The sequence below is a fragment of the Pseudorca crassidens genome, chromosome 6, assembly GCF_039906515.1.
Source record: "Pseudorca crassidens isolate mPseCra1 chromosome 6, mPseCra1.hap1, whole genome shotgun sequence".
Classification (NCBI taxonomy): domain Eukaryota; kingdom Metazoa; phylum Chordata; class Mammalia; order Artiodactyla; family Delphinidae; genus Pseudorca; species Pseudorca crassidens.
In genome coordinates, this window is record NC_090301.1 from 14,074,425 (window position 1) to 14,092,602 (window position 18,178).

The 18,178-nt window shown below is 41.3% G+C and overlaps 1 long non-coding RNA gene across 6 annotated transcripts in view; it reads left to right on the forward strand.

Annotated features, from left to right (window-relative positions):
* The window catches only part of LOC137226147 (uncharacterized), a 69,852-nt gene that overhangs the window by 27,250 nt on the left and 24,424 nt on the right, over window positions 1-18,178 (forward strand). For 4 of the 6 annotated variants that reach the window (XR_010944200.1, XR_010944202.1, XR_010944205.1 and 1 more), the window contains one exon: window positions 5,983-6,100. This is a non-coding gene — a long non-coding RNA (uncharacterized lncRNA). The remainder of the gene's footprint in view (window positions 1-5,982; window positions 6,101-18,178) is intronic. The other 2 variants (XR_010944203.1, XR_010944204.1) reach the window with 1 other exon arrangement.

An 18,178-nucleotide genomic window follows, 5' to 3' on the forward strand; every position in this document is an offset into this window, starting at 1 on the left:
CTTTTGGTTGGAGCATTTAATCCATTTACATTTAAGGTAATTATCGATATGTATGTTCCTATTACCATTTTCTTAATTGTTTTGAGTTTGTTTTTGTAGGTCATTTCCTTCTTTTGCATGCCCTGCCTAGAGAAGTTCCTTTAGCATTTGTTGTAAAGTTGGTTTGGTGGTGCTGAATTCTCTTAATTTTTGCTTGTCTGTAAAGGTTTTAATTTCTCCATCGAATCTGAGTGAGATCCTTGCTGTGTAGAGTAATCTTGGGTTGTAGGTTTTTCCCTTTCATCACTTTAAATATGTCCTGCCACTCCCTTCTGGCTTTCAGAGTTTCTTTTGAAAGATCAGCTGTTAACCTTATGGGGATTCCCTTGTATGTTATTTGTTGCTTTTCCCTTGCTGCTTTTAATATTTTTTCTTCGTATTTAATTTTTGATAGTTTGATTAATATGTGTCTTGTCATGTTTCTCCTTGGATTTATCCTATATGGGACTCTCTGAGCTTCCTGGACTTGACTGACTATTTCTTTTCCCATATTAGGGAAGTTTTCAACTATAGTCTCTTCAAATATTTTTTCAGTCCCTTTCTTTTTCTCTTCTTCTTCTTCTGGGACCCCTATAATTCAAATATTGGTGCATTTAGTGTTGTCTCCAGGTCTCTGAAACTGTCCTCAGTTCTTTTCATTTTTCTTTCTTTATTCTGCTCTGCGGTAGTTATTTCCACTATTTTATCTTCCAGGTAACTTATCCATTCTTCTGCCTCAGTTATTCTGCTACTGATTCCGTCTAGAGAATTTTTAATTTTATTTATTGTGTTGTTCGTCCTTGTTTGTTTGCTCTTCAGTTCTTCTAGGTCCTTGTTAAATGTTTCTTGTATTTTCTCCATTCTATTTCCAAGATTTTGTATCATCTTTACTATCATTACTCTGAATTCTTTTTCAGGTAGACTGCCTATTTCTTCTTCATTTGTTTGGTCTGGTGGATTTTTACCCGCTCCTTCATCTGCTGCATATTTCTCTGTCTTCCCTTTTTGCTTAACTTACTGTGTTTGGGGTCTCCTTTCACACGCTGCAGGTTCATAGTTCCTGTTGTTTTTGGTGTCTGCTCCCAGTGGGTAAGTTTGGTTCAGTGGGTTGTGTAGGCTTCCTAGTGGAGGGGACTAGTGCCTGTTTTCTGGTGGGTGGGGCTGTATCTTGTCTTTCTGGTGGGCAAGGCTGTGTCTGGTGGTGTGTTTTGGTGTGTCTGTGAACTTAGTATGATTTGGGGCAACCTCTCTGCTAATGGGTGGGGTTGTGTTCCTGTGTTGCTAGTTGTTTGGCATGGGGTGTCCAGCATTGGAGCTTGCTGGCCATTGGGTGGAGCTGGGTCTTAGCATTGAGACGGAGATCTCTGGCAGAGCTCTCGCTGATTGATATTTTGTGGGGCTGGGAGGTCTCTGGTGGACCAATGTCCCGAACTCGGCTCTCCCACCGCAGAATCTCCAGGCTGGAGCACCAAGACCCTGTCAGCCACACAGCTCAAAGGAAAAAAGAGAAAAATGAAAGAAAAAAAATAAAAGAAAAATAATTAAAATAGAAAAATAAAAATATTATTAAAATTAAAAAAGTAATAATAAAAGAGCGACCAAAGCAATAAACAAATCCACAAATTATAACAAGCAATAAAATCTATACTAAGGTAAACATAAAAATCAAAAACAAGTCAGTCGCAGAGAGCAAACCCCTTGTCTAAATTTGCTCCCAAAATCCACCGCCTCAATTTTGGGTTGATTTGTTGTCTATTCAGGTATTCCACAGATGCATGGTACATCAAGTTGATTGTGGAGATTTCATCTGCTGCTCCTGAGGCTGCTGGGAGAGATTTCCCTTTCTCTTCTTTTTTCGCACAGCTCTTGGGTTTCAGCTTTGGATTTGGCCCCACCTCTGTGTGTAGGTCGCCCTCAGGCTTCTGTTCCCACCCAGACAGAATGGGGTTAAAGCAGCGGCTGATTAGGGGGCTCTGGCTCACTCATGCCAGTGGTGGGTGTGGAGGGCGTGGTACAGTAGTTATAATTGGAATGCAGGGTGAACCTGCGGTGGCAGAGGTCAACGTGATGCTGCAACAGCCTCAGGTGAGCCATGTATTCTCCCGGGGAAATTGTCCCTGGATAACGGGACCCTGGCAGTGGTGGGCTGCACAGGCTCCCAGGAGGGGAGGTGTGGAGAGTGACCTGTGCTTCCACACAGGATTCTTAGTGGCTGCAGCAGCAGCATTAGCAGTTCATGCTCGTCTCTAGGGTCTGAGCTGATAGCCGCTCACGCCTGTCTCCGGAGCTTGTTTAGGTGGTGCTCTGCCTTCTGTCAGCAGACAGGGAAGGATCACCTCTCCTCATGCACCCTGAAACAATGGTCTCTTGACTCTTAAGCAGTTCCAGACTTTTTCCTGGACTCCCTCCCTGTTACCTATGGTGCACTAGCCCCCTTCAGGCTGTGTTCATGCAGCCACCCCCAGTCCTCTCCTTGGGGTCTGACCTCCAAAGCCCAAGCCTCAGCTCCCAGCCCCCACCCACCCTGGCAGGTGAGCAGATGAGCCTCTCAGGCTGGTGAGTGCTGGTATGCACTGATCCTCTGTGTGGGAATCTCTCCGCTTTGCCCTCTGCACCCCTGTTGCTGTGCTCTCCTCCGTGGCTCCAAAGCTTTGCCCCACCATGGTCTCCACCAGTGACGGGGCTTCCTAGTGCATGGAAACTTTTCCTCCTTCACAGCGCCCTCCCAGAAGTGCAGGTCCTGTCCCTACTCTTTTGTCTCTGTTTTTTCTTTTGCCCTACCCAGGTACATGGGGAGTTTCTTGCCTTTTAGGAAGTTGAGGTCTTCTGCCAGCATTCAGTAGGTATTCTGCAGGAGTTGTTCCACATGTAGATGTATTTTTGATGTATTTGTGGGGAGGAAGGTGAGCTCTATGTCTTACCTATCCATTCATCTGTTGATGGACATTTAGGTTGTTTCATGTCTTAGCTATTATAAATAGTGCTGATATGAACATTGGGGTGCATTTATCTTTTTGAATTATGGTTTTCTCCAAATATATGCCCAGAAGTGTGATTGCTGGATCATATGGTAGCTCCATTTCTGGTTTATTAAGGAATCTCCATACTGTCTTCCATAGTGGCAGTAACCAATTTACATTCCCACCAACAGTGTAGGAGGGTTCCCTTTTCTCCACACCCTCTCCAACATCTATTATTTGTAGACGTTTTGATGATGGCCATTCTGACTGGTGTGAGGTGATACCTCACTGTAGTTTTGACTTGCATTTCTCTAATAATTAGCGATGTTGAGCATCTTTTCATGTGCTTTTTGGCCATCTGTATGTATTCTTTGGAAAAATATCTATTAAGATCTTCTACTCATAACCTTTTTTGAGTAGGTTATTGAGTAACTCAATAACCTTTTTTGATTGGGTCATTATTATTATTTTTTTTTATATTGAGCTGCATGAGCTGTTTGTATATTTTGGAGATTAATCCCTTGTTGTTTGCATCGTTTACAAATATTTTCTCCCATTATGTGGGTTGTCTTTTCATTTTGCTTATGGTTTACTTTGCTATGTAAAAGCTTTTAAGTTTAATTAGGTCCCATTTGTTTATTTTTGTTTTTATTTCCATTACTCTAGGAGGTGGAACCAAAAGGATCTTGCTGTGATTTATGTCAAAGAGTGTTCTTCCTATGTTTTCCTCTAAGAGTTTTATAGTGTCTGGCCTTACATTTAGGTCTTTAATCCATTTTGAGTTTATTTTTGTGTATGGTGTTAAGAAGTGTTCTAATTTCATTCTTTTACATGTAGCTGTCCAGTTTTCCCACCACCACTTATTGAAGAGACTGTCTTTTCACCATTGTATATTCTGCTTCCTTTGTCATAGATTAGTTGACTATAGGTGTGTGGGTTTATTTCTGGGCTTTGTATCCTGTTCCATTGATCTATATTTCTGTTTTTGTGCCAGTACCATACTATTTTGATTACAGTAGCTTTGTAGTATAGTCTGAAGTCAGGGAACCTGATTCCTCCTGCTCAGTGTTTCTTTCTCAAGATTGCTTTGGCTATTTGGGGTCTTTTATGTTTCCATACAAATTTTAAAAAAATTTGTTCTAGTTCTGTTAAGAATGTCATTGGTAATTTGATAGGGATTACATTGAATCTGTAGATTGCTTTGGGTAGTATAGTCAAATTGACAATATTGATTCTTCCAATCCAGGAACATGGTATATTTTCCATCTGTTCATGTCATCTTTGATTTTTTTCATCAACATCTTATAGTTTTCAGAGTACAGGTCTTTTGCCTCCTTAGGTAGGTTTATTCCTATGTACTTTATTCTTTTTGATGTGATGGTAAATGGGATTGTTTCCTTAATTTCTCCTTCTGATCTTTCATTGTTAGTGTATAGGAGTGAAACATATTTCTGCATATTAACTTTGTATCCTGCAACTTTACCAAATTCATTGATGAGCTCTAGTAGTTTTCTCATAGCATCTTGAGGATTCTCTATGTGTAATATCATATCATCTGCAAACAGTGAAAATTTTATTACTTCTTCTGATTGTTTCTTTTTTGGGGAGATTAATGATGAAGTCCCCATATCATTTTTACCATTCTACTCTTTTCTTTTAGCTTTCATTCTTGTTGATGGGATTTGTAGTCAATCTGGATGTACAGATGCAATACCAGGCAATGGCTGCCTGTTCTTCCATCTTTATATTATTTAATATTTATCACCTAAATGATATCTCTCTGCCTTGACTGTATTTTGTCAAGAGGTAGCATTTTCAGTTCATGCAAGGCATTCACCAGGCTTTAGGTATAAAACTCTTGAATCAATTCCATCATGGCTGTAGTTTTTCCATACCACTGAGAAATTCTCCAACACTAGCTGGGTGTCCTACAATTCAGCTCAATTCTGACACTATCTGCCTGGAGATAGCACCAGATGCTACAGGTTAAGGACTCAGTCCTGCAAGACTTCCCCCCCATCTGCCCCTCTTCATTTGCCAGTCGCAAGTTCAAGTTGTCAGCTGTGCTTCTGACTCACTAGCTATAGATTGGAGCTTCCAATGACTCCCTCCTTGGGTTTGACTAATTTACTAGTGCAGCTCACAGAACTCAGAGAAATATTCTACTTATTAGATCATCAGCTTATTATAAAAAGATATAACTCAGGAACAGCAAAATGGAAGAGATGCATAGGACAAGGTATAGGGAGGGCTTGGAGATTCTATTCCCTTTCTGAGCGCACCACTTTCCCTGAATCTCCATATTTCACCAACATAGATGCTCTCCAAATCCTGTCCTTTTTGATTTTTCTGGAGGCTTCATTACATGGGCAAGATTAGGTTAGCTTTGGCCATCAGTGATTGATTCAACTTCCAGCTTCTCCCCACTCCCCTCCTCAGAGGTCAGTGGGTGGGACTGAAAGTTCCAACCCTCAAATCATGTGGTTGGCTCTCTTGGCAACCAGCCCCCATCCTTAGGTACTGTCCAAAAGTTACCTCATAACATAACAATTTGTTGCTCTCATCACCTAGGATATTCCAAGAGTTTAAGCAGCTGAGTCAAAAATGAGGACAAAGGCCAAATATGTACTTTTTATTATAAATTACGACATCACAAGTCATTTACATAAAATACAAATGCAGCATGTTATCCTGTTTTGACCCTTGTTTTTCCCTAAGAATTTACTCACATTTCCAGATAAGCTTTTGCCTGCAAAATGGATGGTTCAGGTATTGCGTTTCTGCTATGAGGCTGGAGCGAGGGAAGAGAGTTCCCATGGAGGTCTGAGAGCTAAAGGAGTGAGCCAGGTGCATGGAGAATCATCAAGCATCCAACACCACAGTCCACTTTCAAACACCAAGTCTATTGGGATATAGGCAGGATCTGCATCAAAATGATGAGACCAAGTGTTTATTGACTGAAAAAAATGCACAACCTAAAAGTTGAAAGTTATGCTTTATTCAGCAGATATTCTGAGGACTTCAAGCCCAGGACACAGCATCTCCGATAACGCTGAGAAACTGTTCCAAAGAGACAAGCAGAGGAGCCAGGATATATAGAAGTTTTTGCCGCAAAAGACCAGGTAGGTGGAACATCAAAATATTACTGTTAATCAAAGAAAACCAGACATCTCAAGTTAATGAATTTAACGCCTTTCTATGTATGGGAAGATGCAAAGTCTGGGCTTGTTTTGATCCCTAATTTTTTTTCTGAGTTGCAAAGTACACTGTTTTATTTTTATTTTTTAAGGAGCTCTACCTTTTGCTTTCGGACAAAGAATCTCAGAAGAGTCTTAAACATGTGTGGGTCCGTAGCTGCAAATTTCAAACCTTTGGGCCTGCCATTTAAAAAAAATACAAATTAATCTTTCATATGAGAATACACTAAAATTAAATATGGAGGTTTAACTTGCATTAAGGGTTGGAAAGCAGTTTGACAACGTTGTGGTTTTCTTTATCTTGACCTGAATGTATATTTCTATTGTGAAAATTGACATTTGTTCCTGGAGAGTCCCAGAGAACTGAGGGAAAAACACTTATTCCAGGACACCTAATATAGAGTCATTCACCCATTGTGTACTCAGCACATGTGTTATTGAAGGCTCCTTCCCCTGTTCAATTAAACACATCTAATCCATGCCTTATAACAATTGGGCTTCAGCCATACTTTGTCAACCAGCTCCCTGGAGAGCCCTCGATATGGAAACAGTGTGGCTCACGTTGACCTGACTGAAGGTAGGCTTGACAGCTGAACCCTCCTTGATGTAGGGAAGCTGAGCTTCAGGCCTCAGGGTTTGCCCGACCATCAAAGCCCAGATTTACTGCTTAGCTGAAAAGACACTGCCTGGCTTCCGTGATGAGGGACAGTTCTTGCGTTATATCTTTTCCTCAGTTCCGTCTTTTGGATTGCCCTAGATGCCACCAGAAATGCACTTGCTCATGGTCTCTACAACCTTCCAGGTCTAGCTCAGTTCCTGTCTCCTCCAGAGTCTCCCATAATTACTCAATCCCCCTTTGACCTCTTAGCTGCAGTGTCCTGTCAGCAGCTAATTTTCATGTATTGTTATTTTATGTCTTGTCATTTCATCTAGGCCGGCTTCCCCTGGGACATGCATGCTGCCTTACACTCTGGTTATGTACCACAGTCCTCAGGATACAGCAAATGACAATCAAAGTCTTATAACTTTAGAAACTATTGGAAATACATTTTTGGCCTTTCACCTTCTGAGATGGCCCACACTCCGTCTATGGGAGTGTGTTTCTCCCAGGGTCACTCTCACTCTCTGAGACAGACAGCATTCTGTCTATGGAATATGTATCTCTCTAAATAAACCTGCTTTCACTTTACTAAAAAAAAAAAAAAAAAGAAAGAAAAAAGAAAAAGAAAAAAGAAAAAACATTATGTACTCACAGGCCATAAAGCCCAGGGATTCTGTGCCATTGCCAAAGCAAATTAACAATTGTAAGAAATATGTCTCACACAAGGAGATTTTTCAGTACCCCTGCCACTTGCTTGGGTGAGTTGAGACTATCCTGGGGGGGGGGGGGGTGTCATCTTTTACAATGGGAAAGAAACAGCAAACAATAGTCTTGCACAGTCATATTCCAGGTCAAGTGGCCTGGAATCTCATCCTGTAGGAATTTGTGTTTTCGAAGTTTGTATCTTCCTTGAATAATAGCAATCACTTAAGATATTTAAAAATAAGTTTCAAATTAAAATTTAGACTTGAGGCTAGTTCCATGTATATTCTTTTAAAAATTGTTTAAAATTGAGTTACAATTTACATACAGTAAATTTCACTGAGGCCGTCATGTAACCACCACCACAACCAAGATACAGAGCACTTCCATCACCACCCCACCAAATTCACCCAACCTTTCCCAGTTGACTCCTTCCCCAATGCCCCGGTATCGGGTAAGACCTGGTCAGTTTTCTGTCCCTAGAGTTTTGCTTTTTCCAGAATGTTCTAAATGGAATCACTCAGTGTGGAGCCTTTTGCGTCTTCTTTCAGTTAGCACAATGCATTTGAGGTTCACCCATGTGGTTGTGTGTATCAGTAGTTTTTTCCTTTTTATTGTTGGGCATGCATATTCTTTTATAGATTATTGGAATCTTGGTTTTACAAGGAGTTGGAGGATCTGAGGTCACTGTTGACAACCTGTGTACAACCGTGACCAATGCCTCCCTTGGTTCACACTGTCTGTACTGTCTGCAGCCACTGTGATCTTCCATGCCAGGACTCAAGTTAGAGAAATATGTGAACAGACCAGCTGACCCTTCTTGGGAAGGCCGAGGTGCCGGAGGAGGTAAAGTGTTGTCTGGTGACATTTGGGATTTACATTTGGGGGTTGAGAGAGGTGAGCAGAGGCCACTGCACTGAGCATTAATCCCTCCTTGTATGCCTGTGTGATGGGAATAGTATTTTTTTAACTTGCATTACTGTAGTTTGATTACACATCCCGTCAAATGCACATATATAAAAACAAAAAGGTAATTATGGAGAAGGAAGTTGACAGGACAATAAGAGATCTTTTTGTGTTCCCAATATACTCACCACACATCAAAGTATGCAAGTATCTTGTCTAGGTCAGAGGTAGAAATTTTCTTAAGACCATGTCACAGGATGTACGTACTTGGAAAATCCCAAATCTATTTCCAAGACTGTTTTTAATCATTTGGAACCACAGTTTCCCAGAATCCCACCCCTTCTCTGCTCCGCCTCCGAGGCTGCCACCTGCTCTCAGCTGGGTGTTTAGAATGGTCTCCTATCCTGTCTCTGTGCCTCTGCCCTGTCCCCTCCATTTATTCTAACCCAGCAGCTATAGTGGTCCCCAATGAACAAAGCAAATCTCTCATTCCTCGGCTCAAACCATGCAATGATTGCCATTTCCCTTGGAGGACAAGCCATTGTCCTTTCTTCCATGCAGGGTCCCACCCAGTTTGACCTCACCCCCTTCCACCCTCACTCCACTCACTCTGGGGCAGACACACTGACTCTGTGATGTTCCAGGACATTATTCCCTCACCTCCTTCAATCTTTGCTTAAACCACCTTCTCAATGGGGTCCACTCTGTCCTCCCCATCTGGAAATTTAACTGTTGCTCACCCCCATTTCAGGAGCTCTAGATCACTTTTACTGTATTTTTTCCCTGCTTGCTGAGAGCTATAAACACCTACAATAATGCATAGATTCTTGATATAGCTGCAAGACTTAAGATGAATCACACTTCTAAACTGTTAATCATAATTCTGATTGGTTCAGTTTGAAGCCAGACACTGTGATAGATGCTGGGGATGAGTGCTTTACTAGGAACATGGGCAAGGAGGTAAAGGAAGCTCTGCAAACAAAGCAGAAGACAACTGGGGAATGGTCAGGGGAAAATTCAGAAGAAGCGATCTCTCAATTCTAGCAGAAGGATGAGCAAAAATTTGCAGATCAGACAAGGGGAGGGTATTGTTTCACGTAGATAAGAGTAGATGTGGAAGAGGCATAGAGCTGTGGAACCACACTGGTGCTAAAACACAGAAGTGAAATATCGTTTGAGAGGTGAGTGTAGGTGTGGTGGCATCGTGGTGTCAGGGGACAAGTTTGGACCACTGGGTGGGGCCAGATCATAAGGGGTCTTTGCACCCTACTAAGGAGTCTCGTCTTGATCATACAAGGTCACTAATGCAACTTAATTTAGAAAGTCTGCTAACTTGCTCCATTTTAGGGATTTATCTTAGCTTGACAATGACATCTTTGATTAAGAAATGTTTAATTTTCTTTACTTAGTCTAAATCCAAAAAATCATGTACATAAGAAGTTGAGGGTCTAGAGAATAGAGTGGCAGTGCATGCCTTCAGCTGCCTAGGAAAGAGTATTTGTATATAAACATTCTTGTGTAAATCTATGCACAGGTCAAATGAAAAGCTATTTTGCAGTGTCACACTATCTTTAGATGTGTGACAAGGAACTCATAATCTAGCATATTTAAGAGATTTCTCCACGAGAAATAACCATACTGAGATAACTGGGTTTTCAGTACCCCCTTTCTTAAATTGCAGAGATTCCTTTAGCCATTTTAACAAATCAAGATTCTCAGGAGAAAACAAAGCAAAAAAATCAATCTGTACAATCTTTCTCTTTACATTTCTGCTCCCCAGGATATAAAATTTAATTTCCTCCTCCCCACCCGCCCCTGTTTTTGCAGTTTATCTTCAGATACCTTTGGCCCTGAGTTCAGTGTGTTACAGTGGCTCATTTAGGTCACTGAAAATGAGTTCTCCTCTGGCCTGATTATGACGGAAAGCAAAATTATCTTTCCCAATGATTCTATTGATCCAGGAAACACTCTGGGAGTCATAAAAGATGTCAGTGCAGATTTGCCTGCTGTTTACATTGAAGGTAACACAGTCATGAATATCCACAGAGATACAGAATAAACTATTTTGTTAACTATTGGGTTTAAATGTTTTCCTACAAGTGCAGTAATCAAGTGACACGAGGTCGTATTTTTTCAGGAATCTTATTACTTAGTAAAATGAGCTGTTTTTTCTAGACAGGTTTGACTGGGAGGTAGATGATGTGATTTGCCAGTGATCTCTGATCAATGATGTGTCCACTTAGTTCTTAGTGCAATAAATTCATGGGGGATATAAGGATCCATTGACTGAAAATTCCCTTTTGCTTGTTGGAAATTACTGAAGTGTGCTTTAAAATAATCTAAATAATCCATTTTTAGTACTTGATGAGATGTTCAAGTTTTATACCCTTGCAAAATCAAAACCTGCTGCTTAGTATGTTAATGTATTATTTGCAAAGCTAATACAATAATTTCAAGCCCAAAGACTCCCCGAACCCTTGCAAATCAATCAAAGAAAAGTCAGGCATTCAATATGCATGAGGGAGGGTCCCATATATCTGTAGGTCACTGCCAAGTCAAGACAGGTAAGACACAAGGCCTGATGAACTGTGGTCTAGTTCTGGCTTCATCAACAATTGTCTTTACAAGTCAATTAAACTACCTGAGCCTCAATTTTTCTTTTCTTTTTTTTTTAATCTGTAAAATAAAGAAATAAACATATCTTATTTAGTTAAAATAAAGGATCTTACACTTCTCTAAAACTATATATCATCCTTTTGCTCTTATTCTTGGTAGGTGATAACCTTCTGCTTGTAACTTTCAAGGAATAAACTCAAGCCTGGGAACTTAAATTGTATCACACTCCTGAGTTGAAGAATGAGATTAATTAAAAATGTTAATCTCTAAATTGACAAGTTTAGGTATTTTCCTATAGCTTTCATTTATTTGTACCACTTGGTGATTAATAATGAACAATAACTGTTTTTAATAAGTATCAGACAATTAAATGAGAATTCCTAGGAACTGACCTGGCATAGTTATTTTTAAAGGCTCCCCAGATACATTAATATGCAGCCACTGGTATGAACACTTACCATATAGGTATTCTGATCTTTCCTCTTCACATCTTAAGTGAAGCCCACTGTGCAAATATGCATCCAGACCAAAATAATGATTGAGCTGAACTAACTCATGCATGAGACAAAAATCTGTGAGTATCTGCAAAAGTGGCTAGCTAAAATGCGAGATCTTTGAGACAGAAAACTCAATTGCACGTGCAATCTGCCCTCCATTTTCTCAACAAAAAACAAAACCACTGAACGGATAAAGTTAGAGCAAGTGGAAGGACAGTGGTTTTATTTTATTTTATCTTTTTAAAAATTTAATTATTATTTATTTTTGGCTGCATTGGGTGTTTGTGCGCGGGCTTTCTCTAGTTGTGGTGAGCGAGGGCTACTCTTTGTTGCAGTTCACAGGCTTCTCATTGCAGTGGCTTCTCCTGTTGTGGAGCACGGGCTTTAGACACGCGGGCTTCAGTAGTTGTTGCTTGCAGGCTCTAGAGCGCAGGCTCAGTGGTTGCAGTGCAGGGGCTTAGTTGCTTCGAGGCATGTGGGATCTTCCCAGACCAGGGCTTGAACTGTGTCTCCTACATTGGCAGGTGAATTCTTAACCACTGAGCCACCAGGGAAGTCCCAGGACAGTGGTTTTAGATTTAGGTTGTGCGCGTGTATGTTTTATATTTTAAAGAGATTTCATCAGGTTCTTTTTTCTGTGATGTTTAGAAGTATTAACCATCCCAACACATAAGAAATTAATTATGTAGAGACTCAGGTGCATGGCCTAACTACGTAATTCTTGGTTGCCATAGAAACAGGCAGAATATAGATTTTGCTTGCCTATCACAGGTTTCTGGTATGTGTGGGGCTCTGCCCACAGAGGTAACTTAAGCAAGGTCTTCTCCACTTCTGCAGATGTACCATCCCTGTTTCTATGTCTCTATTTTTCACTTTATTGTCAGGCCAGATGACAGGACTACTTACAAACCTATCTAGTTTATTATATGCCAATATGTATTCTGAGAAAAAAAAATCATGGACAGTGAAAGAGAAGGTTGTAACTTTACATAAGCCAATTGACTTTTTGGCCCTTGGTTTTATTATTTCTCAAATGTAAGGATGGAATTAAATATTTTATAAAGTATGTTGAAGTCTAGATCCTAGGAATCTTCAAACATAGTGTAAGAACAAGATTTTATAAAGGTTATGATTAAGTCACCTTGAGAGTTTTAAATTGCATTGTTTCTGAGAACTGGAAACTTAAAAAATGCTAAATGTCTCTGACTGCCAGTTTTTGTCTCACCCTTTTTGTAAACTGATTCATGGAGAAGTTTGGTAAAATAAATGAGCATAGTTGGAATCTAATTTTTAAAAAAGCTATGTAAGCTTCTAAACTAAGGAAAATGTTGGAAAACTCAGGATACATAGGATACTGAGTTTTTTAGTATGTATAAGATCTATTTTTAGCCTGATATCAACTGGTTCTTTGACATACACAGATTCTTGTCTACTAAACAGAACCTCTGTCTACTAAACCTTAGATAAAAGGGATCCTCCCCTAGCTAGGCTCCCAAGGCAGGCACTGCTTTTGCATCTCTTAAAGTATTCACCAAATTCTCCAGGTTAAGTGCCTTTTGCCCACTGCTAGATTCCAAAGAACCTGAAGGTTGTATTGCTTGATGTTTCTCTTAGAGAACCTTTGAACATTAAGAGGTGCTTAAGCAAGATTTGTTGAATGCACACATTTATTCTAAATAGTATTTAGGGAAAGCTGGAGGTAACAAAGGAGCGCTTAATCTCAACCCACGGTAGTAAACAGAGGTCACGGATAATGTCCCATAGCTCATCAGTGTTCTTCAGTGGACGACGTGAAAGATGATACCTTTAGGGGTTGGTCAAGCCTCTAATTTAGTAGATTAAATAGTTCCCACTTTCAGGTCAAAGAGAGGAAGCCTTTCTTCAGTTAAATATCCCAGGAAATTACTTCTGCCCACACATCACTGTTAAACCACTGTTAGTTAAGCTTTTTCCCGCTTCGCGGCTTTGTTCCTTCGGTCTGGAGTTCTCCTCTTCCAGATCTTTCAGGCTGGCTTCAGGGCAGACACCACTTTGTGTTCAGATCAAATATCACTTTTTTTGTTTGTTTTTGTTTTTGCGGTACGCGGGCCTCTCACTGTTGTGGCCTCTCCCGTTGCGGAGCACAGGCTCCGGACGCGCAGGCCCAGCGGCCATGGCTCACGGGCGCCGCCGCTCCGCGGCATGTGGGATCTTCCCGGACCGGGGCACGAACCCGTGTCCCCCGCATCGGCAGGCGGACTCTCAACCACTGCGCCACCAGGGAAGCCCCAAATATCACTTTTTAAGAGATGCTCACCACCCTATGTAAAGCAGTTCCAGTGCCCGGCCCAGTACGGGGCACGTGGTAACTGCTTTTTAACATATCGTTTAATTAACGCACACAGCCAAGGGTGGGACAAGGAGAAGGCTTCCACACCCTGGATGCCAAAGGCAAGCCGAAAACCATTTTCGCAAGGGTTTGGGTGTTGGAGCTCCATCTGTCCTCGTCGTCACGCGCTCTCCTCTTCCTGCTTCTTCTCCACTCACTCGGCTACGCTTTCCCTTGCTTTTCTATCTGCTCTGTGGAGAGCCGGATGCGCAATTTGCTTGGCCCAGCGCAAAGTGAAAATGTTGGGCTCCTGGTTCGAAAATCAAGAAAACAGCGTTTCGCTTTCTCCGGTGGTCTTTCTCCACCAGTCATGGCGTTTTTTTATTTGCTATTTAAAATGATCCCTCCGCACTGGAATACTCGCGGCGAGGGGAGTGCGAACCTCGCAGGAGCCGGGGCTTGTGCCTAAACCCACCACGTTGGTGTCCAAGTTCAGGTCCTCCGGGGGCAAGGTCCCCGCGGAGCAAGGGCAGCGGGAGAGGGACCCAGCACCTGTCCCCAGGAAGCGGGCCTCACCTGAGAGGAGGCTCCAGCCCTTGTGGATGCTCCCAGCAAACTTCACACAGATGCGATATCTAAGCGTTTCAGGATGGCTACTGCAGCAGTAGTCTTCCACTCTATGGATCTGTTTATCCAACCGTTTGCTGCTTCCAGTTTTTGCTGTTGCAAACAAAGCTGCTATGAACATTCATGTCATAGTCTTTGTATAGATGCATACTTTCATTTGTCTTGGGAAAATACCTAAGAAGTGGGATAGCTGGATCACATGGTAGACACAGGTTTAACTTTTTAAGAACTTGCCAAACCGTTTTCCAACACGGTTGAACGATTGTCTCACCAGCAGTGAAGGAGTGTTCAAGTCGCTCCGTATCTCTGCCAACGCTTGATATGGTCAGTCTATTTTGAAAGTAGTGATATGTCTAATTTGTGTGTAGTAGTGTCTCATTGAGGTTCTAATTTGCATATCCATCATGACTGGTGATGCCAAGCATAGTTTAATGTGTCCATTTGCCGGCCATTTATCTCCTTTAGTAAATATCTGTTCAAATCTTATACCCATTTGTTTTACTGGGTTTGTTTTCTAATTAGAGTTGATTAGAGTGTTTAATATATTCTGCGTTCAAGTCCTTTTTCAGGTAGAAGACTGGCAAATATTTTCTCCCAGATTGTGGCGTATGCTTTTATTTTATTAACAGTGTCTTTCAAAGAGCACTTGTTCTTTTGATGAAGTCCAGTTTTTTTTCTTCTATGGATTGTGATTTTGATCATATCTAAGAAATCTTTGCTTAACCCTACATCATAAAGATTGTCTCCTATGTTTCTTCTAGAAGTTTTATAATGTTAGGTTTTGCATTTAGGTCTGTGATCCATTTTGAATTGAGTTTCGTATACGGTGTAAGACATGGATTGAAGTTCTACACAGGAACTAAAGAGCCCTGGAAATAGTAACTATGTGAGTAAAAAGACTTTTTTATCATTTAACTATTTTGTTTAAAGCAAAGACAATAACAATATAGTATGGTGTTTAAAATATAAGTAGAAAACATTTGGTGATAACAATAGTGTACAGACTGGGAGGAGAGAAATGAAAGTATGTTTTCTTAAAGTTCTTACAGGATACCTGAATGTTACTTTCAGGCAGAGTGTGATAAGGTAGAGAGGGCACTCTGAACCTAGAGAAGCCACTAAACAATACAGAGAGTGATAGTTAATACGCCAGCAAGAGATCCAAAAGCAGGCAGAAAAAGAGGAAAAACGGAACAAAGAACAGGTGGAACAAATGGAAAACAGATAAGTTGTAGCTTTAAACGCAACTACATCAGGAATCACATTAAATATAAGCAATGATGTCTTTTATGACCTGATCTTGAATATCTGTCATCGACAGGAGGCACGTGGGAATGTGGGAAGACATGGTCTGTTGGAGTCGGTAGAAGTTTTCTTTTGATTCTCTAAGTTTTCTCAGTAAAGTTGGATGTGGGAAAACCAACTTTTAGCTGAGAAAACCTTGTCTAATTTAGGTTGTTACCCTCAAGCTGAGCATTACCCTTAAGCATTCATCATCCATGAATTTATTTTTATTTTCTTAATTTGATCCTGAACAGGTGAGGCATAGAAAAGAAATTCCAGATAAACATTAAACTGATTCTAATTAAACAGACAAATGGGGAGCTAAAACTTGTTTTCGATTGCCTTAAATCTAAAAGGCAAAAAATATTGTAATAATTAACACAGCTAGGAATCTGCACCCAGTGCATCTCCCTCATTCGTCTAGAATGCTTACTGGGAATTAATATTAATAATTAATATTAATTAATTAATATTAATAGGTTTCCATCGAGACTTTTGCAGCTGCAAACACCATGACATCACAGCAGCGATGCCCCCCAGGCAACTTGGAGGCTTGTGTGTGTCTGTCCACGTCCAGTGTATCTTTTCCAACCAACCCAACAGCAAATACTTCTTGAGCTCCAATCATGAAAGCAGCACAGTGCTAGACACTCTTTTTTTTTTTTTTTTTTTTTTTTTTTTTGCTGTACGCGGGCCTCTCACTGTTGCGGCCTCTCCCGCTGCGGAGCACAGGCTCTGGACGCGCAGGCCCAGCGGCCATGGTTCACGGGCCCAGCCGCTCCGCGGCATGTGGGATCTTCCTGGACCGGGGCACGAACCCGCGTCCCCCGCATCGGCAGGCGGACTCCCAACCACTGCGCCACCAGGGAAGCCCTAGACACTCTTAATATTCCCCTAGTTCAAGATCAAGGGCTGTTCAATTAATTGCTGCAGCTTTTCTTCTAACAGAAAATCTCTCGTAAATTAAGAAGAAAATGATACAGATACACTGGAGAACTCTGTTTCAATTGCTTTATGTATAATCATGCCAAACCAACAGCGCTTTAAAAAGGCCCACAGACACCATGGAAATATCCCCTAAGTGCAAGAACATAAGTATTTTTTCTGTAGCTCTCCCTTGACAAGTCCTAACACAGCACTCTTAAAGAATGAAAGACAGCCTGGAATCAGAACGCTGAGAAAGGGTGTACAGTTAGTGAGCAAACCACCACCTTGATCTGATTCTTGTCAGTTGTGATGGACCAAATTTGGTTTCCATTTGGTTTCTTTGGTTTACACCTGAGAAGACCTCAGTGCCTTTGGAGTGAAAGTAATTTAGCATGTAATTTAGCTACATGAATATTTGCAGTTTGCAAATGGAAAGGAGACACTCCAGGGTGGGAGATGAAGTTTGCTTCTTAAGACGAAAGTTCTCTTAATTATGGTCCCATAATTTAGGAAAGAAACAAAAGTAGAGATGTCTCCTGACTTCTCTATTAATCTGAAAACTGCTCCATCTACCACCTTTTTTTTTAACATCTTTATTGGAGTATAATTGCTTTACAATGGTGTGTTAGTTTCTGCTTTATAACAAGGTGAATCAGTTATGCATATACATATGTTCCCATATCTCTTCTCTCTTGATATAAGTGAAGAGGACATGATTCAGTTATCCTAAAAACTACATAGTTAAGTCCACTGTGTACTAAAACTAAGACCATAAATATCTTCTATTTTAGGCAGTGATTGTGTCTCTCTATCTGTGTGTTGTGTGTATGTATGATTTTTTTTAAAGGAACATCAGCAAGACATATTTAATAAATTAATGTTTGCTTCTCGAGTGCCACATGTGGCTGTGATAGTAAATTTGCTGCTACCCATGGAGGTTGTGAAAGGAAGGGGCCCAGTGACCAAGGAGAGTTGGGTAAGACATTAAGAATCTGTGCAGAGACTTCCCTCTTGGCTCAGTGTTTAAGAATCCGCCTGCCAATGCAGGGGACACGGGTTCGATCCCCGGTCCTGGAAGATCCCATGTGCCACTGAACAACTAAGCCTGCGCTCCACAGCTACTGAGCCTGCACTCTAGAACCCGTAAGCCACAACTACTGAGCCCGTGCACCATAACTACTGAGCCTGAGTGCCTAGAGCCTGCGCTCCACAACAAGAGAAGCCACTGCAATGAGAAGCCCGTGCACCGCAACGAAGAGTAGCCCCCGCTCGCCGCAGCTAGAGAAAGCCCGTGCGCAGCAACGAAGACCCAACGTGGCCAAAAAAAAAAAAAGAATCTGTGCAACCTCTCAGTTTCTACCCTGTTAAAGTGACCCAGATTCTGCTTAATTATGGTTACGAGATGGTCCAGCAAGGTCAACTGTCCCGGGATGAATGACTGAGAAGCTGGCAGCGGGGCTGTTGGTTCAGTTCTCTCCTACGGGAAAGATGTCATGGCTTCGGCCTGGCGATTTCCTTAGCTGAATGAGAGGCTG